General features: G+C 32.8%; 1 non-coding gene across 1 annotated transcript; it reads left to right on the top strand.

The window, feature by feature from the left end:
- The first annotated feature begins 3861 nt into the window (after positions 1 to 3861).
- On the top strand, positions 3862 to 4001 carry LOC111720662. Its single transcript, XR_002770257.1, has one exon. It is a non-coding gene; the product is annotated as a U11 spliceosomal RNA (small nuclear RNA).
- Positions 4002 to 20230: the final 16229 nt, after the last annotated feature.

Raw genomic sequence — 20230 nt, forward strand, 5'->3', positions numbered from 1 at the left:
AATTCACTAATATGAGTTGATTGAGTATATGATACAGAATTTCTCTTTTTGATTGTGATTTTCAACTGTTTGATGATGTTCAATGAAATAAGAGCTTTCAGAATTTATTCTCAGGCTATATTTTTATTACTGTCTTAACTGCTCCTCACATTCTAAAAATTCTATAAAATATATTAGATCAATTTTATATACTGAAAGTTTCATTTTTCATTTACTCCATTATGAAGAACACAAATTTTCAGAACTTAATAGAATAGGTCAATGGCAAAAATTCTTTGTTACATTGAGGTAGTATATAGATTTATAGGGAAAAGTAATATAAAAAGAAAAGTGAAATTGTAAGTATAAGGGTGCATTTAATATATATGGGTATGGGTGTAAATGTCTGTTTGTGAGAGTCAGACAGACACAGAGATAAAAAAAAACAGACAAGAGACATAGAGGAATATAAAGAGAAGTAAGTCTTCTATTGTCTTTTTGCTAGAGGTTACAAACCTTTAGCAAAACAAAAGCACTAGCCTTGAGGGATTCAAAGGAAAGAAGCTTTTTTTGCCCATCCTGTTAAGTCATTGTTCTAAACTGAAGACTGACAATACTCAAGCTTGAAGAGAACACAGGACCCCTAGGAAATGCTAGTGATTTAAACACACACACACACACACACACACACACACACACACACCTAGAACAATAAACAACACATTATATAGAGATACAGATAGCTATATATAAATTTAGATAGGTAGATAGACATGTTAAATCACATACATATATATATGTATGTGTATATTTGTGCATATGTATGTGGGGTAGGTAGGTTAAGTTATAACAAGGCAAGGTAGTACATAGAATAAAGTAGAGAAGTCAACAGGGATAGGAAATTAGAGATACAAAAATAATAATAATGATCAAGAGTGGAACTTAATAGAAAAAAAAGCAGGGCTAGGAATAATTGATCTCAAATAAAATTAAAACTAAAATAAATTTGATCAAAAAAGAAAAATAGGGAGATCAGACTATTATCCAGCCATATTGATCAGGGATATTTTAGACTATTCCAAATAACTAGATAGTGTTAGGTTGTAATATTGTTTTGGTGTAGAAAATGATGAGTTGGTAGAATTAGAAAAATATGGACACATTTGGATTCATAAAGGATGATGTTATGTACCTTCACAGAATACGAGGACAAATAAGCATAATGTAGCCTTACATAGATGTATGTGAATGTACATGTGTTTGTATGTGTATGATTATAAATATTTTTGTATACAAAATGTATATATGTATGTGTGTACATATATACTTATGTGTATATAACTCTATCAATACTTAATTGTAGCCTTCTTGGAGGTGTTAGAGAGAGGAAAAGGGAAAAAAATAAAATAAAAAGTGCCCAGTAGAGAATAAAAGAAAACCCACAATGAAGCAAAGAAAAGATGTACAACTATAGACACAATGTGTAATATTTATTATATAGGCTTTCATATTTTGAATCCTCTCTTATTTCTACTGTGCAAATGGCAATGTTTCTTTTTTTCTGCTTTTTTCTTTTTCTATTTTATTTGTTTTTCCATTTTCAAAAAAAATTTCAAAAAATAAAGAATATATCCCTAATATTTTGATAAATTCTTTGTAATTACTATTATTGCTAATGAATTTGAGTAAATATATTTTCTTTTTTTAAGGGTAGTTTTTCATTTTATTTTATATATTTTTCCAATTTTAGATAAAAATATTTTAAATATTTATTTTTAAATTTTGAGTTTTAAATTATCTTTTTTCATCTATTCTCTTCCCACCCAGTGCCTGTGATGTCAAACAATTTGATATAGTATATACATGTGTGGTCATGCAAAATATATTTTCATGTTAATCATGTGAAAGAAAACAGACAAAATCATGAAAAAATGAACAAAAAAAAATCATACTTTAATTTACATTCAGACTCCACCTGTTCTTTCCCTGGAAGTGGATAACATTTTTCACCATAAATCCTTTGAAATTTTCTTGGATCTTATTTCTGAGAATAGCAAAGCCATTCACTTTGACTGACATACAATATTGCTCTAATTATGCAGTGTTGTCGTGATTTTGCTCATTTAACTCTATATCAGTTCATCTTAATCATTCCAGATTTTTCTGAAAGCATTCTGTTTCTTATTTCTTATAGCAGAACAGCATTCTATCACAATCATATTACACTACTTCAGTCATTGCATAATTGATGGGCATCCCTTCAATTTTCAATTTTTTTGCCAACTCAAAAAGAGCTATTATAAATATTTTTGTTCATATAGATCCTTTTCCTTTTTAAAAAATCTCTTTGGGATTTAGACCTAGTGTAGTATTATTAAGTCAAAGAGTATAGACAGATTTATAGCCCTTTGAATATAGTTCCAAATTGCCCTTCAGAATGGTTGGATCAATTCATTCTACAGTTTTACCAACAGTGAATCAGTGTCCCAATTTTCCTACATTCCCATCTTTTAATATACTCAATGAGGCAATGGAAAAATAATATGCTTTAACTTATTTGTTTACAGGGAAGGTGTATTTTGGCAAAATAATTTGATCATTAAACCGGAGGATGGCAAAGGAGAACATTAAAAAAGCTCCAGTGTATACCTTGGAGACGATATTCAGAATAATATAGAATCATGAAAGGATGAAAGTGAATTTGGTTATTTTACTGTATCCTTGTTCTAATGAATGAATAGAACTGAGCAAAATGTTTGCATTAGGAAACATCCATATTATTCTCTACCTCAAAAAGCTATGATTACATGACGGTTGGCAAGAATTGATGATAACAAATACAATTTCTAATAGCCTAATTGGCCTGTTTGACTGTTAGACTGGGACAGATGTTATTGATGTAAAATATTTATCATTTTCTTCTATTTTTCCTGTGCTTTGATTAAAAATTTTTGTTTCATGGAGTCATTACTTTCTAATTCCTCCAGTCTAATTTTTAAGTACTGTGTTGCTTCAGTTAAGATTTGGTACTTTTTCTGCTAAGCAATTAATTATTTTAACTGCTCCAGTCTAATTTTCAAGTACTATATTACTTTGGTTAAGGTTTTGTATCTCTTCTGCTAAGCAATTAATTATCTTTCCAAGTCTTTCTTCCATGGATTTTATGCCTTTTCCATTTTTTCCCTAGGATTTGGCTTATGTATAAAATCATTCTAAACTCTTTGTTTCTTATATTAATTCTAGTTGAACTTGAAGCTAGATTTTTCTTTAAAATTTTGCTTGTGGGTTTTTGGAATCATTCTCTTTTTCTGGGTTTGTGTAAACATAACAGTTTTAATGTTTTTTAAGGTATGATTTTATTGTTGTTTGTATGCTCATTATTTATTTATCAAATTGGGGCTTTGGATTAGCATCAGATTCTGCACATTAATGGAGGGAATACCTGGGCCATATTTGGTCCTGTTCTATGTTCTTTTAAATCCTAATGGTGCTTTCTCTGAGCGTACTGAATGTTTTTTGATCTCAGGGAAAATAGCAGCTGGGGACCTGAAAGGTTTCAGTATCTCAAAAGTAGTCCTATCCAAGGCAAAATTTGATCATTTTCTTCCTTGTCTGAGTTTTTACAAATTCCTGAAGTCCTTTCATATCTGAGCAATACAACTTCAGGCTTGCCCCTAGATGGAGATCATGTATACTGCTTTTGTCTGCAGTCACTGTCAGCCAAGTGGAAGTTTCTATAGTTTCAAAGCAACAGAAATGCAGTTTCCTCTTTGTTCTGAACTCCCTGCCCTGGAAATTCAGCTGTAGGCTTCCAATTAAACTGCAAACTAGGTTTGAGACTTTATTCTACTCTAGGGGCCAGAACCAAAAGGATACTGTTCAAAAAAGGGTTTTTGCCATGCATGGCACACGTGGAGCAGTGGGGTTATCCTTGGTCATTTTTCATGCAAAATCTACATCAAGATTTTGGAAGCACACTTTTTGTTCTTTGGGCAGCTGGTGATATTGGTCCTGGTTTCCTTAATAATAATAATAATAATAATAAGATACTTACTTTTATTTTTGCTTGCCTAGAATACAGTTCCCCACCTGACACTAAATCTCACCCTACATCACAACCCCTAAGTTCAAGTTAGTCCCTGAGTCCATGCTAGGTCTATGGCTTAATTGTGAGATATTACTTTAGATGCATTAACTTGTATCTACTCCTGCTGTTGGACATCTCATACACAGGCTCAAACTACCATTAACTACCCACGCTAAAAGCTTTCTCTCATTCTCCTGATTAGTCGCTAATATTCACAACAAAACTGTAACTGGGAATGCCATCACCTAAGAAACATTGGATTGGAAAGGAGATTCTCTCAAGACATTATTACTTCATGCTAAAGTTTGCTGACACTAACATAACTTCTTCTTTTCTCCCCTGATATCAGACTTTGGACTTGAAGGCAATAATGTTCTATGAATCTCCACCCTTTCATTATGGGATTATTTGAACCAGGAACCGTCAGAAAGATCCAGGAGGTTGGGAACCAAGAAAAGAATATTTAGATGAGAGATGAATGGTAGAAAAGTGCAGAAGATATGAACTTTAAAAAATCATTAACATAGTGAATGATTTGTAAAAGCATCTAGATCTAATTCTGTCTTCACTATTAGGCATCTTCAATATGAGAATTTCAACTCACATTTACTAAACGAATGATAACAATGAAAGTTATATAGAAATCATTACAAAGAAAAAGAAAATCTCAATTAATCAATATATTTGGTTCAATTATTTTAACCACTTAACTTAAAGTTTAAAAAAAATATACAGCTTTATTCCAGTTTATTATTTACCTCAATCCACACATTTCCAGGGCATTATCAAATGAATTATTTAAAACCTGATAGCTAGCAAGACCAGAGTTCAATTTCAACCTCAGACACTAGTTATGCTACCCTGGGCAAGCCACTTTACCCTGATTGCCTGAGTTTCTTTATCTATAAAATGAGTTGGAGAAGTAAATGGCAAAACATTATAGTATCTCTGGCAAGAAAATCCCCCAAAAGGACCAGGAAGAGTTATAGAACTAAAAAGGAATAAATAGTAGCAGCTTAGTATCAAGAACATAAAGGGAAAATAGATAAGGCAAAACGCCCAAGAGTATACATAGTTTATTAATTTTTTTTAACCCTTGTGTTCTGTCTGCCCTAGTAAAGAGAGAAAACATGGTTTACCTAGAAAGACATCTTCACAGGTAGCAGTTAGTTTTAAATTATAAAAAGTAAACAAAAACAGGAATGGCAATTGTGAAATCATACATTGTTTCACTGATTCTTGCCCCTTAATATATATTTATTTAGGAAAAATAGAAAAGGAAAAATGTGCAGGCAAATGCTGTATATTTTACTTTTATATACATTATGTTTTTCTTTAAAATTGTGTCTTAGCCAAATACTTTATTAAATTATACATCAAAATACTGATTATTTCCTTTCCAGATTTGATCCAAAAGAAAAAAATAACAGACACAATAGGCACTTGCTGAATTACTGAATTGAATTTTGTGATCTTTTTTGCAGAGTTAGGTTGCTATCCAAAAATTGTTATTCACCAAAGTCGATACAAATGAAATGAACCTGCACAAGCCTATTCTGTGAAAGTAGAAATATAATTATTTGGTTTAAAAAGTTGTTTCAAGTAAGCAAAGTAGGAAGTTAATGGCTCCCATTTGTAAATAGGTGACATAACTTATTGTAATGCTCAATTATCTCTGGTCCATGAATTGTTCAATTATGCAAGCACTCATTTGCCCAAATAAATACTCATTAAGGTGAGCATCTATGCCAAAAATATAAATTTGCCATATCCGCACAATTTATGTATAGAGTAGACTCCAGAGGAAGCTACTGGAAGACTAGCATCAATAAATACCACGAGATCTAGAGATAATTTCAAAAAGCAGATGCTCATTAAAGAGTGATAAAATGGGTTTGTTTTTAGAAGAACAGTCTCTGAAAGTTCTTTGGGAAAAGCATCCTGGGATTGGAGTACAACAAATAGAAACTTGCTGCAGTCTCCAGATGAAGTAAAAATAGAAATGGTCAGAGGTGAAAGAGAGAAGAATATCACTCAAGTCACAAGTTAGAATAATAAACAGCAAATAAGCCCTGTGTAAGTCCTCGGATCTTAGTAGGGGGAAAAAAGGAGAGTGTATGCATCTCATTCAAACTTCAAAGCTCCTTTCTCCTTTTTATGTCTAAACCAAAGCTTTCAAGAAAGCAGGCCAGGTTTCCCTTACAATTTAAAATTCAAAGAGCATCACTTTGAAATTTAATAGAGCAGTGTTTGCTAAAGTAAACATTTTAGTCACAGCGATGGCAGATGCGTCCAGGCATCTATATTCTTTTCTGTAGGTATTAAAGCAGTCCTTCAGAACTACTGGAATGCTGCTTCCCAAACAGCCATTCACAAATGAGACTGATTTCATGGAGTGAAGAAATACATTGGAGTAAACACTTCTCCAAATAAGTGCCACCTTTTGCATTTAAGCAATTTCCAGTCTTAGAAACTTATGGTGCCATAAAAAAAGTTTCATGTTGTTCAAAATACAGAAAAGGAAAAAAAATAGAGATAGGGAGGCAGCACCTATTTAGAGCTCCTTGTTTTATTTCCAGTACAAACACACACATAATATGTGTTGTTTCTTTTATGTTCTATTCTGTCTTCTGTCATTCTCTTTGTTTCTGTCTCTCCATGGCTCTGTGTCTGTCTGTCTCTCATCTGTTTGCCTGTCTTTGTCTTTCTATCTCTCTTCCTGCTCTCTTGTCTCTATCTGCCTTTCTCTCTCTGTCTTTGTCTCTTTCTCCTCTTCCTCTTTTTTTCTATCCTTCTCTTTTCCCTCTGTCTCTGTCTCTTTCTCACACACAAACATCTGGGTGGATTTATTAGCTTTTTATCTCTGAGTAAAAACATAGGGGATGAGTTAGACAAGTCATAGGGCTAACCTATGACTTTGCACACTTTCTTTTGTATTATTTTAAAAATTTGCTTTATTCCTGTAGCTTGATGAAAGCTACTGCCTCTTTTATGATGCATACCAAATCCAATTAAGCAGATTGAACAGTAGAAATTATTTTCATATTGAGATCAAAACCAGCTTAGTAAACCATGTAATTTTTTCCAGTTAGTCTAGAACACATGCCTTTATAGGTATTAATGAGACTTTTCTCTATGCTGTAACTATTATACATATTATTCAGGATATTTTTTTCCTCTGTAATACTTTATGTTCTTCATGAAATTGTTACACGAAGTGACATAAAAGCTTGACAACTCAGTGTCCTGAGAAAAGCTGAATTGGAACAGATTTGTTTTGTTTTGTTTTAAATCTAATCATTGTCAATTGAATTTAAAACAAAACAAAACCCTATTCATAGGCACAGAGGCAATGTGTTAAGGTGGTTACAGAACCAGGCCCTAATTCAGGAAGAACTGGGTTCAAATTCTACCTCTGCCATACATTTGCTTCCTGACCCTAATAGAATTTTCTAACTGCTCAGAACACTAATCAACTCTCTAAGATCACACAGGAATTAAAGAATCTATTCACCTATGTTATTAGAGGAGATTCTCTCACTTTGGAATTTCTTAGGACAATGGAATCATAGGTCCAGTTGCTATGCAAATCTAGCCATAAATCTTTGTTTTTGTGTACTACCCCTCCCCTCCTCTACAAAATTTTCCTTATATTTGTTTTGTAAATAAATATTTAGGCTATGCAGCTGAGAGACTAGAATAATGGTGGTAACAAGAATTTTGAAAGAGAATTGGGTTTGGGGGAAGACTATCACCCAGCTTTTTAAAGTAGATTGTCCTCTAGGTGTAGAATAGAATATTGCCTCTGACTCAAGGAATACTAGTTGTCAGATTCAGCTCAAAAATAACTTCCTACATGTAGCCTTTCCTATCTTTCTTCATCCTTTATAGTTAACTGCTTTTATTCTCTGTCCTTTTATTTCTATTTCTTGTAGCCCCTCATTATATACGTGAGCAGTAGTGATCATTTCACTCTTTATGTATTCCTAGACTGAAATATAATAGATTGATTTGGTTATGCTTATTCATATATATTGTATCTCCCAATAGCTAGTAAGATCCTTAAGGGTAGGATCCATTTCCTTTAGAGGCAGTTTGATGATACATACAATGGAGAGAGTACTGGATTTAGAGCCTGGAAGATCTGACTTTGAATTTATACCTTCTACCTGTGGGCCTTGGGTAAAGACACTTAATCATAGTCTACCTCAGTTTTCTCATCTGTAAAACTGGAGATAATAGGAGGACCTACCTCACAAGATTGTTGTGTGAGGATAAAATGAGTTAATGTATGTAAACCATTTTGGAAACCTTAAGGTGCTTTATAAAAACTAGTTATTATTATTATCATTATTCCCATCTTCTGTTACAGTCCATGGAATACAGAAGATGGTAAATAGATGCTTATTGATTGATCAATATTTGGTATTCATGTATTGTTTACAGGTATATGTATTATGCTTTTCAGATAATTTTATTTTATATAAAGTATATAAGGCACAACATTTATTGTGATAATATCTGGTCATTAATTATTGGTGTTCCATTCAAAAGCCACAATACTGGAATAATACAAACTCATTTTATTATTAGAAACTAGATATGCAATAAGCATATTTATTATACATATATGTTTCTTTTATTTCTCACATGTGATTTAATAAAAGATCTGCTTTCCAGGTAGACCACTTCTTTAGTCAATGATTTACTTGAAACTCTTCTACTTAAATACTTATCTAGATTTTATCCTCAAAAGAATATCAGTAAAACGTCCAAGAAAGCTACAGTGCTCTTAAGCCTTCTCTTGGAGATCTCCAATTTATTTCCCTCTTGTCTGTGCTCTTAGTTGAATATTAGTTATTATTTTTTTCTTTGTTCCCCTTTCTGGCACAATAATTGTAGCATTGCAGGATGCTGGCAACAACTGGCTTCTGGGGTCACCAAATGTCTCTGATTTGCTACAGCATTTAATCTTTCACAAAAGCTGTTTACTGCCTCATATATGCTGAACGCCAGGAACATTATCCCTTAAATCATGCCTAGATGCTAATTAATGGATGTATAAATGTCTAACAGCCAAGCCCTTAAAGCAGAGCAATGAGTGGGCACAGCAGACATTCTGCACAGAGCTAAAATGGGGTTCTGATGAACCATAAACTCTGATTTTTCTACATAGCCCTTGTCATGCTGTGTAGCTAACCAGATTGAGGTGCATTGAAGAAATTTGCTTTAAAGCTATCTGAAACAGAAAATATATTAGCCAGGCTAAAATGGTTTAGAACTGCCTTATTAGGTTTCAGCAGTGTTTGTCAATCTCAGTTTCTTTTGGATGTCTACATTTGCCAATGAAAACAATGGCCAAAAGTTATGGGTTCTATTCCCACACTGCCAATTAATTGACTGTGACTTTTTTCAGGTTCATATTTTTGACTTATCTCTCTATGATACTTAAGAATCACTGGAGAGGATGGCTTTTTTTGAATGCATGAATGAATAAATGAATGAAAAAGTAAGTGAACAATATTTATTAAATGCTCCATGCCAAGAACTATGTTAAGTGTATTGACTACAGATGCCAAAACATAGAAAAGATAGAAAAGACAGACTCAGCTTTCAAAAAACTTCATTTTAATGGAGAGAAATTTATATATATATATATATATATATATATATATATATGACTAGTGGGTGAGTGCATAAGGGAGATAATGACATATTCTTCAGAAATAAATACAGAATTGATTTGATTTGAACATGGTTCTATAACTGTGTTGGAGACAGGTCAATGTGCATAAGATGGTCAAGGTGTTGGGAATAAAGTGAAATATGGTTGAAGTTTGGCTGAGGTAGTGGACCAGATGAGGCAGTCACCAATAGAAGTGGAAGGCAGGGCAGAAATACCAGACATGAAATAGTTAAGACCTCCAGGACAAAGACTCTATTCTAGGTAGCTAGATTATAAGCAAGGAAATTTATAATTATGCAGATTTCCAGGCATAATATTAATTTCTAATTTTGCGTGGGATGAAAAGGAATGTTGTAGAGAATCAGCATGACACAGAGGATTGAGGACAAACCTAGAAATAAGGGAAGATCTGTGTGGTACAATGCATGTAGGGCTTTTACTTGCAGTCAGGAAGACTTGAATTCAAGGATGTGTTGGAGTCAGTTCCAATCAGCTTGTAAGAGCTAATAGTTAATTTTACCTTAAAAAAGCTTTACAAATCAGCAGTTAATTTATTATCTTGTTGTTTATCTAGACCTTAGAAACTGTTAATAATGCAAATTAAACTCAAAAGTATATATGTACATACATTTTTCTCTCCTAGAGACCATTGTTAAACATTTACTATCCCTCCCTCCCCTTCCCCTGCCGATTGCTCTATAAACATTGCTTAAATTCAATAGGAATTCATTAGAACAGTTGGGAAGTGAAGTTATCATCAGATTTGAGGCCTGGCAATATAGACTAACAATACCAACAATGATAAAAACAACAGTGATAATAAAAATAATAGTAACCCATTTATATAGATATGGTCCTGGGCAGATAACCTTATCTGTAAAATTGAGAAAATAACACCTACCTTATAAATTTTTTGTGTGACATAAAAACATGAAAATCATTTTGAAAATCCTAAAGTATCATTTAAAATCCATCTATTGTTATTTTTCACATGTATCATCATGATGGTTTTAAGCATGTCATTCAACTTCTTAGCCTTCAATACATTTAAAATTAAATTACACTGAATTGCCAATCTGTGTAATGGTGGGGGGAGAAAGCTTCCTTACTGATCTTCCCACACCAATGAACTTGCATATCAGGACCAAAAGGAAACATAGAAATGTAGATGATGTTTTAATTTTACATTATTAGAACTATTGAGAAGGAAAGTCAAGGAAGGAGCAAAAAAATTAAGAGGATTGTAGAAGCAGTCCTTTTGATCACCAGGTGAATGAGAAAGAAGAATGGAAGGTGAGAAGAGCAGAACAGGACTTAACACTGACTTTCCAAGAAGAGGTTAAAATGAGTATTCCCCCAAATATCACTTCAGAATTATTTTTACTCTTCATCATTCAACATATACTCAAATTCAGATGATTATGACTCCATGATGTGTTTAGGAAATCCTATTATTTCATTGTATTTAGGGACTACTGACCTAGCACAAACACTGAGTATTTCTTCTTTGACTTGTTCTATAGAACATCCCCCCTTGCCACTCCCAAGGCTTATCTTTACAATTTACAATCGGTTATGAAAATTGTGCTTTGAAAATTCATTTTCAAACTTGTTGTTCAGAACAAAAAATTCATACTTTTTTTTTTAATCAAAGAAATGTTATAAATAGTGGTTGATTTTGTGGGCCAGTTATAATATGGCTGAATATAGTAGTAACTTAAGCTCTGGATCTTGAAAAAAAGAAACTGTGCTGTATAGAGGGAGAAGCAAGAAGAGGAAAGAGTCCCTTTTTAATTCCACAGACAGACCTGGGGGGGCACTCAGAAATAAGCAGAACAGCTCTTTATGTGAAAACTTTTCCCACAACTTAGTGACTTTCTCCCCTAAGTAGTCAGTGCTCTTACTATGACGTCTTCACTCCCTTACTATGGGAACCCACTAAGATCTACTTTCCTGGCCATCATGTATTAGTTCTCAATGGACAAAACAAAATCGCTGTTACTACAAGTAGGACATATGTAAGGCTCTGCAGCAAGCAGAGGGTCAGCAGCAAAGTAGATTTGATGTCCTTGATCTCGGACCACGTGAACTATGCAATCCTTATATACCTTGCAATCCTTATTTACATTGGCTGTCTGTCCCCTATACCTGGGGTGTTCTTCCTCATCTCCAACTCTGGGCTTCTCTGCTTCCTTCACGCCACAGGTAAAATTCTACTTTCTATAAGAAGACTTTTTAATTGTACCTTAGTTGTTGTAGTTAGTACCTTCCTTCTGTTAATTATGTCCAATTTATTCTGTATATTTCTTGTTTATACATAGCTATTTATATCCTGTTTCCCTCATTAGACTGCAGGCTCCTTGAAAATAGAGACTGTCATTTGTTTTTGCATCTACAATGTTTAGCATTATATCGGGCACTTAACAAATGATTATTGACTATTTGCCTATTTACTTATCTCATTTTACAGATGTGGAAAATAGAGAAATGATTTGTCTAAAACCACATTTACAGTAAGGACCAGAAACAGGATTCAAACCTGTGGTTTGAACTAAAAATCCATTCAATCATTAAAAATTAATTAAGGTTTTACTAACTGAAATGATTCCAGAATAAGAAAAAATATACTAAGTACCATGCTATCACAGGCAAAAGATATAAAAAAGACAAGAAATTAAAGTTTCTGCCCATAAGGAGATTGCATTTTTTAAAGGAAGACAATATGTATACACACACACATACACAATGTATAAAAATATCTGTAAATTTAAATTTCTATTTATTTTTTTTCTTTTTGGAGAAAAGACTCTAACTGCCTAGAATAGAAAGTGGTATTCAGAAAGTTGGTGACTAAAAAGGTTTTTTTAAGGAAAAAAATGATTCTAAGAACTTGAGGTCAAGAGAAAGGGCATTCTAAGAATGAAGGATAGTCAATGCAAAGACAAGGAGATTGGAAATAGAGTACAGTGTGTAAATAACAAGTCGACCAGACTTTGTGATGTGGTCAAGGGAGAGGAATAATTCGGTTGGAGTCAGATTGTGAATAACTTTAAGTAACTAATAGGTAAACATATTTTAACCTAGAGTAATCAGAAATACTTGGGCTTTATTGACTAAAGGAATGAGCAGCAAGATCAGATTTGAACTTGAAACCAATGGTATTGATAGCAGTATATGGAATGAATTAAAAGGGAGAGAGAATTATGTCAAGGAGACCAATTAGAAGGCTACCACAATAATAATAGTCCTAAGTACAAGTGAGGTGGATTTGAAGCTACAGAAGTCAAGACAAGGAATAAATACAAAAGATAATGTGGAGGAAGAAATGACAAATTTTAACCACTCTTCAGATATCTAGTGTGAGAAAGTGATGAATCAAGGGCAGGACTAAAAATTCAATACTAGGTGACAGGAAGGATACTATAGTAGAAATAAGGAAGTTTGGAAACAGCTGCTACTATTCAACATGACCTGTTGTCAGATTGATTCTCCACTGATACAACTCAGTTTTTGAACTTAAGTACAGAATTTTAAATCTATCCCCTTAATTTTCATCACAGTGATTTGATTCCATAATTCTAGCCTATTGAAATAGTATTCAATCTTGATTCTAGCATTTGGCAGTGTAAATATGAAAATTTCTTTCTCTTGCATGTTTCAGTATTTTGTGACAGGAAATTTTTATCCTTCAGAAAGTATCATTAAACTAGTTTCAGAATTAAATCCTTACAAGTGGAACATTCCCTTTTAAAGAAAACAAACAAAGTCTGTTACATTGATGATTTTATTAAATTTATTAGCCGTAACAATATAAAATTTGAAAAGATGCTTACATAAGAGTCATTTTTTCATTCATTAATTCAACATCATTAATTCAAAATCTATTAATTCATTCACTGAGCATGTTATACATCATAACAGTTTTGAAAATGTGGCTCTTGGGAATCCTCTGGCTGGCACATTGGTTTATTTCTAATATCACACATGCTAATATTATGAGAATGTCTACATTTTTTGTTTCAGGCATGAATTAATTTCATATTTTCTCTGGCATTTCATTAATAGCAGAGAAATGCTGAATTGAATCTTTAATACCTGTGAAATAATTAATATTAATAATAATAATAGCCTGTGTTGCACTGTCCTATATAATGATTGAATAATTAATACATCGTTCAGTGTAACAAAGTCTCTCACTTTTTTCTTGTGACTTAACATGAGATACTGTTATTGTAAGACCCAGGAGATGAAGTATAGGAGAAAACAAAACAAAACAAAGACCTGGAGTTAGAACACTTGATTTAAAGTCTCAGCTTCAGCTTTGATTGCCATTTACTAGGAGCTTCAGCAAGACACTGGACTTCAATTTCCTTATCTGTAAAATGATCCAGTTAGAGTAGATAATTTCCTCCCCTGACTTTTCCTGCTATAATAGCTTTGGAGTCTATAGAATCTGAATGTCAGTTAAAGACCATGTTCAGAATCCTCTAGTTAAACATCTCATGTCAGTTTACCTTTACTATATGTGACAGGCTTCTACTAGAATGATTCTGGTAAGCTATAATTAATGTTTTCCAAAGTTACCTATTTCATTTCTGTTAACAATCAATTGATCTATAAATATTTATTGAGCATTTTATATATATCAGGCATTATGCTAGCACTGGGAGTACACAAAAGAGATGACAGCCTCTGGTCCCAAGGAACTTACAAATTTAATGAGGAGTTGACAATCTAATGATTGTTGGCAAGATTTCATATTGCTTCATGATCTCTGTCCTTTTAACTGCTATTAGAAAGTAAGCTACTGATTCCTAAATCATTGTCATTCATAAAGAGTGACATCATAACTAAATAGAGGAACAAGAAAGAATACGCACACAAATCTTTTTCTCTGTCTGTCTATCTGTCTATCTATCTATCCATGGAGAGAGAGAGTATGTGTTATTATCTAAGGAGGATCCATGGGGAAGGGAATAGGAAGGAGCATCCTCTGTTGTTTCTGTCTTGGACTACCCTTCCTTCTTTCATTTCCTGTGACTAGAGAAGGATTCAGTCACCTCCAAATGGTCCAGTGGATTTTGAACTTTCCATATTTCTACTTCTGTCCCAGTTTTCTCCTAAAGGATAAAAGAGGTTCATTGTGTTGTCTGCATTGGGAATTAAGGACAGATTGGATTCATATTCACCATGCACAAGGGAAATATCTTGAGTAACCTATGAAGGGGAGAAAAAGTATTCTAGCAACTAGGAGCTATGAATTACCTCTTTGCCAGAAGTGCTGTCTGAATGTGAGACATTTTCCTTTTACTTCTGTAAGTCCTGCGTGGAGAATGTATCATGAACTTTTGTGAGGATGCTTTATACCAATTATATTGACTATATGACTTACTAAATACTTAAATTAAAAGAAAACCCACTTAAGGCTGGACACCTAATGCTTCTCAACTGATAATCTCAGGGTTGGAGGCAGGGAATAGGAAGCATACTGTTGAAAGCTGGAGCCAGACATTTAAGAATCATATCAAATATTGAGGGTTACCCATAGAACCCCTAGAAGAAGATATAGTTTTGTTCTAATTCCTGAAACTTATCTGTGAAAATGGAATTTGGGATCAGATTCCTCAGATTTTTTGAGCTTTTCAAGGACAGGATTTTATTCATCTTGATAATTCCAACTAGGTGGCTATCAGTGTCTTTCATAGAGCAGGCACTTACTTTTTAAATGTTAAATGTTAAATTTAAATGTTAAAAGTGTCTCAGTTTCCTTATTTGAAAATTAGCACCTACTTCACAGAACTACTCTGAGGATGCATCCTACATTCTGTACCACTGACCTTTTTCTTGCTACAGGACTCTGGAAAAGAATGAGGCTGACAACTTTGTGCAACTCTGCCCTAGTCATAATGTAGATTTCTTTTTCTTCTTTGATTCCAGGATGGTCTTCTCTGCTTCCACAGGTACTCTGTCTCCAGAACTTTTGACATACTTCTAAAAAGTCTCTGTGCCTCTAATTTGAGCCCAAGGTTAGGAAACAATTATATAGAGGTAAATGGATCAAATTATGTAGCTGATTTTTTTCTAAACTATTTTAATTAGTTCTAAATGTACGTAGTTACTTTTCAAAAGGGATCAGTAAATATTGTTGCAATAGAGGTGTACTGTACTAGTCAAATAAAATTTTTAGAATTTATTAGAAGCCAGAAGACATTTTGCCAAGATCTTTCGACATTTATCTCCTTCCACCTCAATTCCATCAATTTTAATCTTTATTTCAAAAAGTCAATATACTCAACATAAAATGTGGTTAAGAATAGATTTTGTTAAAGTAAAGTAAAAGTAAAGTAAACTTAATTTTGCAAAAATGATCGATTCTCCCCACTTTTTTTGGGGTGAAGGAGATATGGATTCTATATAATATCAAGAGAGACGAGTCTTTTTTCATACCTTATATATTCTCTAGAGCTTTTGGTCTAAGGACTGAAGATATCCACAATGAGTGCATTTAGTTATGGGTTCTAAGAAAGCATTTAATAGATTAAGGAATAAGCTCCAAAAACCAAATCATCCTAAGGGCTAATTACAGATGATCCCTACTTATTATCCTGACTTATTTAAAAACAATCCAAAACAAACAAAGAAAAAAGTTTTCCATAAGATATCTATAGCAATGACAAAACTAAGAGTAGTACCTGGACATTTTTGCATCTTTCATGAGAAGTTTTGATAAATTTTTACAAAAACATTTATATTCTCTGGTCAAGGTCTTCTTATACCTAACTCTAAATGACTGATGCAAAGACTTTGGTGTGCAGAGGCATAATATCTTTAAGCTCTGGCTAATAATACACTTGGAATTCAGATACTGGATTTTAGTGAAGCATTAAGAACATTAAAGCTTTCTGTCTAAGACAGTCTTTATGCCAGATCTTCTGTTGTTTTCAGGACAGTTAGGTGGTAATGGATAGAGTTTAGGACAAGGAATCAAGAAGACCAAAGTTTGAATCCTATAAAAAACAGTAACTGTGTGACTCTGGGAAAGTCACTTAATCACTGTGTCTCAGTTTCCTTATTTGAAAATTAGCACCTACTTCACAGAACTACTCTGAGGATGCATCCTACATTCTGTACCACTGACCTTTTTCTTGCTACAGGACTCTGGAAAAGAATGAGGCTGACAACTTTGTGCAACTCTGCCCTAGTCATAATGTAGATTTCTTTTTCTTCTTTGATTCCAGGATGGTCTTCCTCTAAATTTCTGCAGATCAGTTACCCTTGATATGGGGAAAAATAATATTTTCTATGAGTCTGATAGAAATGTAAGACAAATTATTCCCTGCTGTGTGTATGGGCTTTGATGAAATAAAATTTGGTGTATATTTTGAATTCCTGGAGAACAGGAGTCAAATTGAGGCATTATGTTAAGATATTAAGTATATAATCATTTTAGCATTACTTTTTCTGTGAAGATACAATCAGCTGCCATTTGGCATAATAGTATTTTTATTGACATAATTTGAAAAAAAGTCTAGGCACATAACATTAAAAGTCAGTTATATGAATTGAAAAAGTGATAAGCACATACATACCAAGCTAATGTTAATAATAATAAATGTAGCTTTTTGTTTCCATAGCTATAATATAGTGATATACTAAAGAAGGCATCAGTGATGAACTATTCTTTTCTAATTTTTGTCTTCTGAATTATTTCTGGGTTTCAATAATATGTTTTAAGTATCCTTTGTTATGTTCCCACTCTCAAAGAAGGAACAGAGTATGTACAGAAAGTTGCCTGAAAGGAATCTCAGAGGCTATTTAATCCTATCCTGTCATTTTGCAGATGAGGAAAGAGAAACCCAAAAAAGTTAACTAAGTTGTTCGAAAATCAAACAGATAGAATTTGGATCAAAATTCTTTTTTGTGGGGTGGGAAAGCAATCAGGGTTAAGTGATTTGCCCAGGGTCACAGTTAGGAGTGTTAAGTGTCTGAAAGGCTGGATTTAAATTCAGTCCCTCCTTATCTCAGGGCTATGATGCTGTATCCACCGTGCCATCTAACTGCCCATAGTTTGGATTCAAATTCAACATTTTACATTTCTGCTTTGAATACTTTTTAAATACTATTTTTGTGTGATCATCTCTTTAATTTTTCTTAAACAGAAAATAAGGAAAATTCTTTGAAAAATATTTCTAAAGTCTCACATGTTGGACATTTCATTTTGGCATCAATAATTGCACATGGAAAATGGACTATTTTTCTCCCCTCACTATCCCTCTATTTCCATGATTTGAAAACTTTGAAGAAAATGTTTAAGATTCCAAGGTAGTCAAATATACTCACTCTTGTTAGATTTCAGTATCCACAAAGGAATACAGAATAATAACCTTTTTACAGAAGTCAGTCTTAGGAACTTGATGATCTTAATTTACTGAACTTACTGAATTCAACAATGTTTTCCAATACAAAATACTAATGAACTTCTGCCAAAGTTTTCCATTTTCACTGTTCTTTTTTCACGTTGTAAAAAAAGATCATTAAAATTATGTTTCATATTTTGTGACTCTTTATGGCTCTCCTCAGCTAGAGTTGCAATAAACCATAAACCTCTTCTGTTTAATCTCTCGCTCTCTTGCTCTCTCCCTCTTTCTGGGAATGATGGCAATATGTGTGTGTAGCTTTCTATATGATTAATAGAAAAATTAGAAAACATTATCAATCTTATATTGTTGCTAGTATCTCTAGGATAAAGTAGTAAAACAATGTTATGGCTTTTAAAATCAATTTGCCTCATTGTTCTAGATGCAGTTTACTTTATTCAATCATAGAAAATTCACTATGAGGGGAGAAAACTAGTCTGTTATTTTTTTTTAATCTAGATTCTATATTGTCCTTAAAGAAAATTATGCTTCCCTATTGTTTTCAATGAGTACTGTAAATAAACACCTTATTGGATCCAATATTCATGTATAATATATGCTTGTATTTCCTTATAAGAACATATTTTCATTAAAAATACAAAGCTAATTATATACCAGCATTTTTGAGGGACCATCTTCCCTTCCTCTTTGCTATTAATACACTGTGGCAGCTAGGTAGTTTAATGAATGGAGAGTTGGAATCAGGAAGATCTGAGTTCAAACTAGATCTTAGGTATTGACTAGTATCACCCTGGGCAAATCATTTATTCCATTTTTATCTCAATTTTATCAATTATAAAATGTGTATAATAGTAATAGCACTTAACGCTTGGAGTTAATGAGGATCAGATGAAATATATGTACAGAGAGATTAGCAGAGGATCTGGTCATATACATCTTACAAATATTATTATTATTTTTACTATCATAATCACTGGACAATAGAGAAAAAATATGGTAAAGAAATTCTATGAAAAATGAAAATGAGAAAATATGAAAAGGCATTCATGTTTTTTAAAAAATATTAAAGTGATGGCCATGGAAAATTAGTCTGATTACTTTATATACCATGGTTTGCAACAGAGAGAATGACAAGAGATATTAATTTAGAAGTTGTGGAAGGAATTTGAGTGTTTGCAATACAAAGTTGAAAAAAAAGATGTAGAATAAAGAGAAGAGATTTTAATACAGAAGGGAGTTTAGAGGTTGACTCTTTTTTTTTTTTTGACAGATGAGAAACCTGAGTCTCACAGAGATTAAGGATTTACTTAATGTCACACAGATAGTAATCTGCAGAATATAAATTTAAAGGGAAATTTAGTTACTGGGTGGATATGAGAGGGAAAAAAAAGAAGTAGATCATATTTCCAAGTTTTTGAGCTGGTATGAGTGTGGAAAGAATGATACCATGGATAAGGACAAATTATATGGAAAGATAGAACATGCCATAGAATCAGAGATTTCTAGAATTTTAACATTGGAAGGTCCACCTAACACAACTCTTAAGAAACTAGAGTTCCATTTCAGAAACTCCAGTGAGAAGAAATTCATTACATCATAAGGTCATTCATTCCACATTTAGATACATCATATTAGAAAGATTTCCCTTGTTTTGAGATAATTTTTTTCTTTTTGCAACTTTTATTTATTTATTAATTGTAAATTATTACTTAATTTACTTATTGCAACAATACTTATTGTATTACGTATTGAAATACATATTGTAATTCAGTCTTTAGTTAAACATAAGAAATCTCAATTTTCTTTTTTATGAAAATGCTTCCAATAATTGAAAAATACGAAGATCCTCAAAGTTTTTTTTTTTTAATTCTTCTCTATCTCTGGCTACATAGATTTCATTTTTTAAAACCTTTTCTTCTATGGCATGATCTCAGATCTCCTCATCATCTCTAGTGTGAAGGAAAAGATACAGCATTCCCCCATCCTTCCAAATATATGATATAAAGACGTGCCACACAAATTTGGTGTGTGGCACAACATAATTAGAGTATAATAGGACTACTGCCTTTCTTGTTCTGAATGTTCTATCCTCTTTTAATA

Source organism: Sarcophilus harrisii, chromosome 4 (assembly GCF_902635505.1).
Source record: "Sarcophilus harrisii chromosome 4, mSarHar1.11, whole genome shotgun sequence".
In the NCBI taxonomy this organism is placed as follows: domain Eukaryota; kingdom Metazoa; phylum Chordata; class Mammalia; order Dasyuromorphia; family Dasyuridae; genus Sarcophilus; species Sarcophilus harrisii.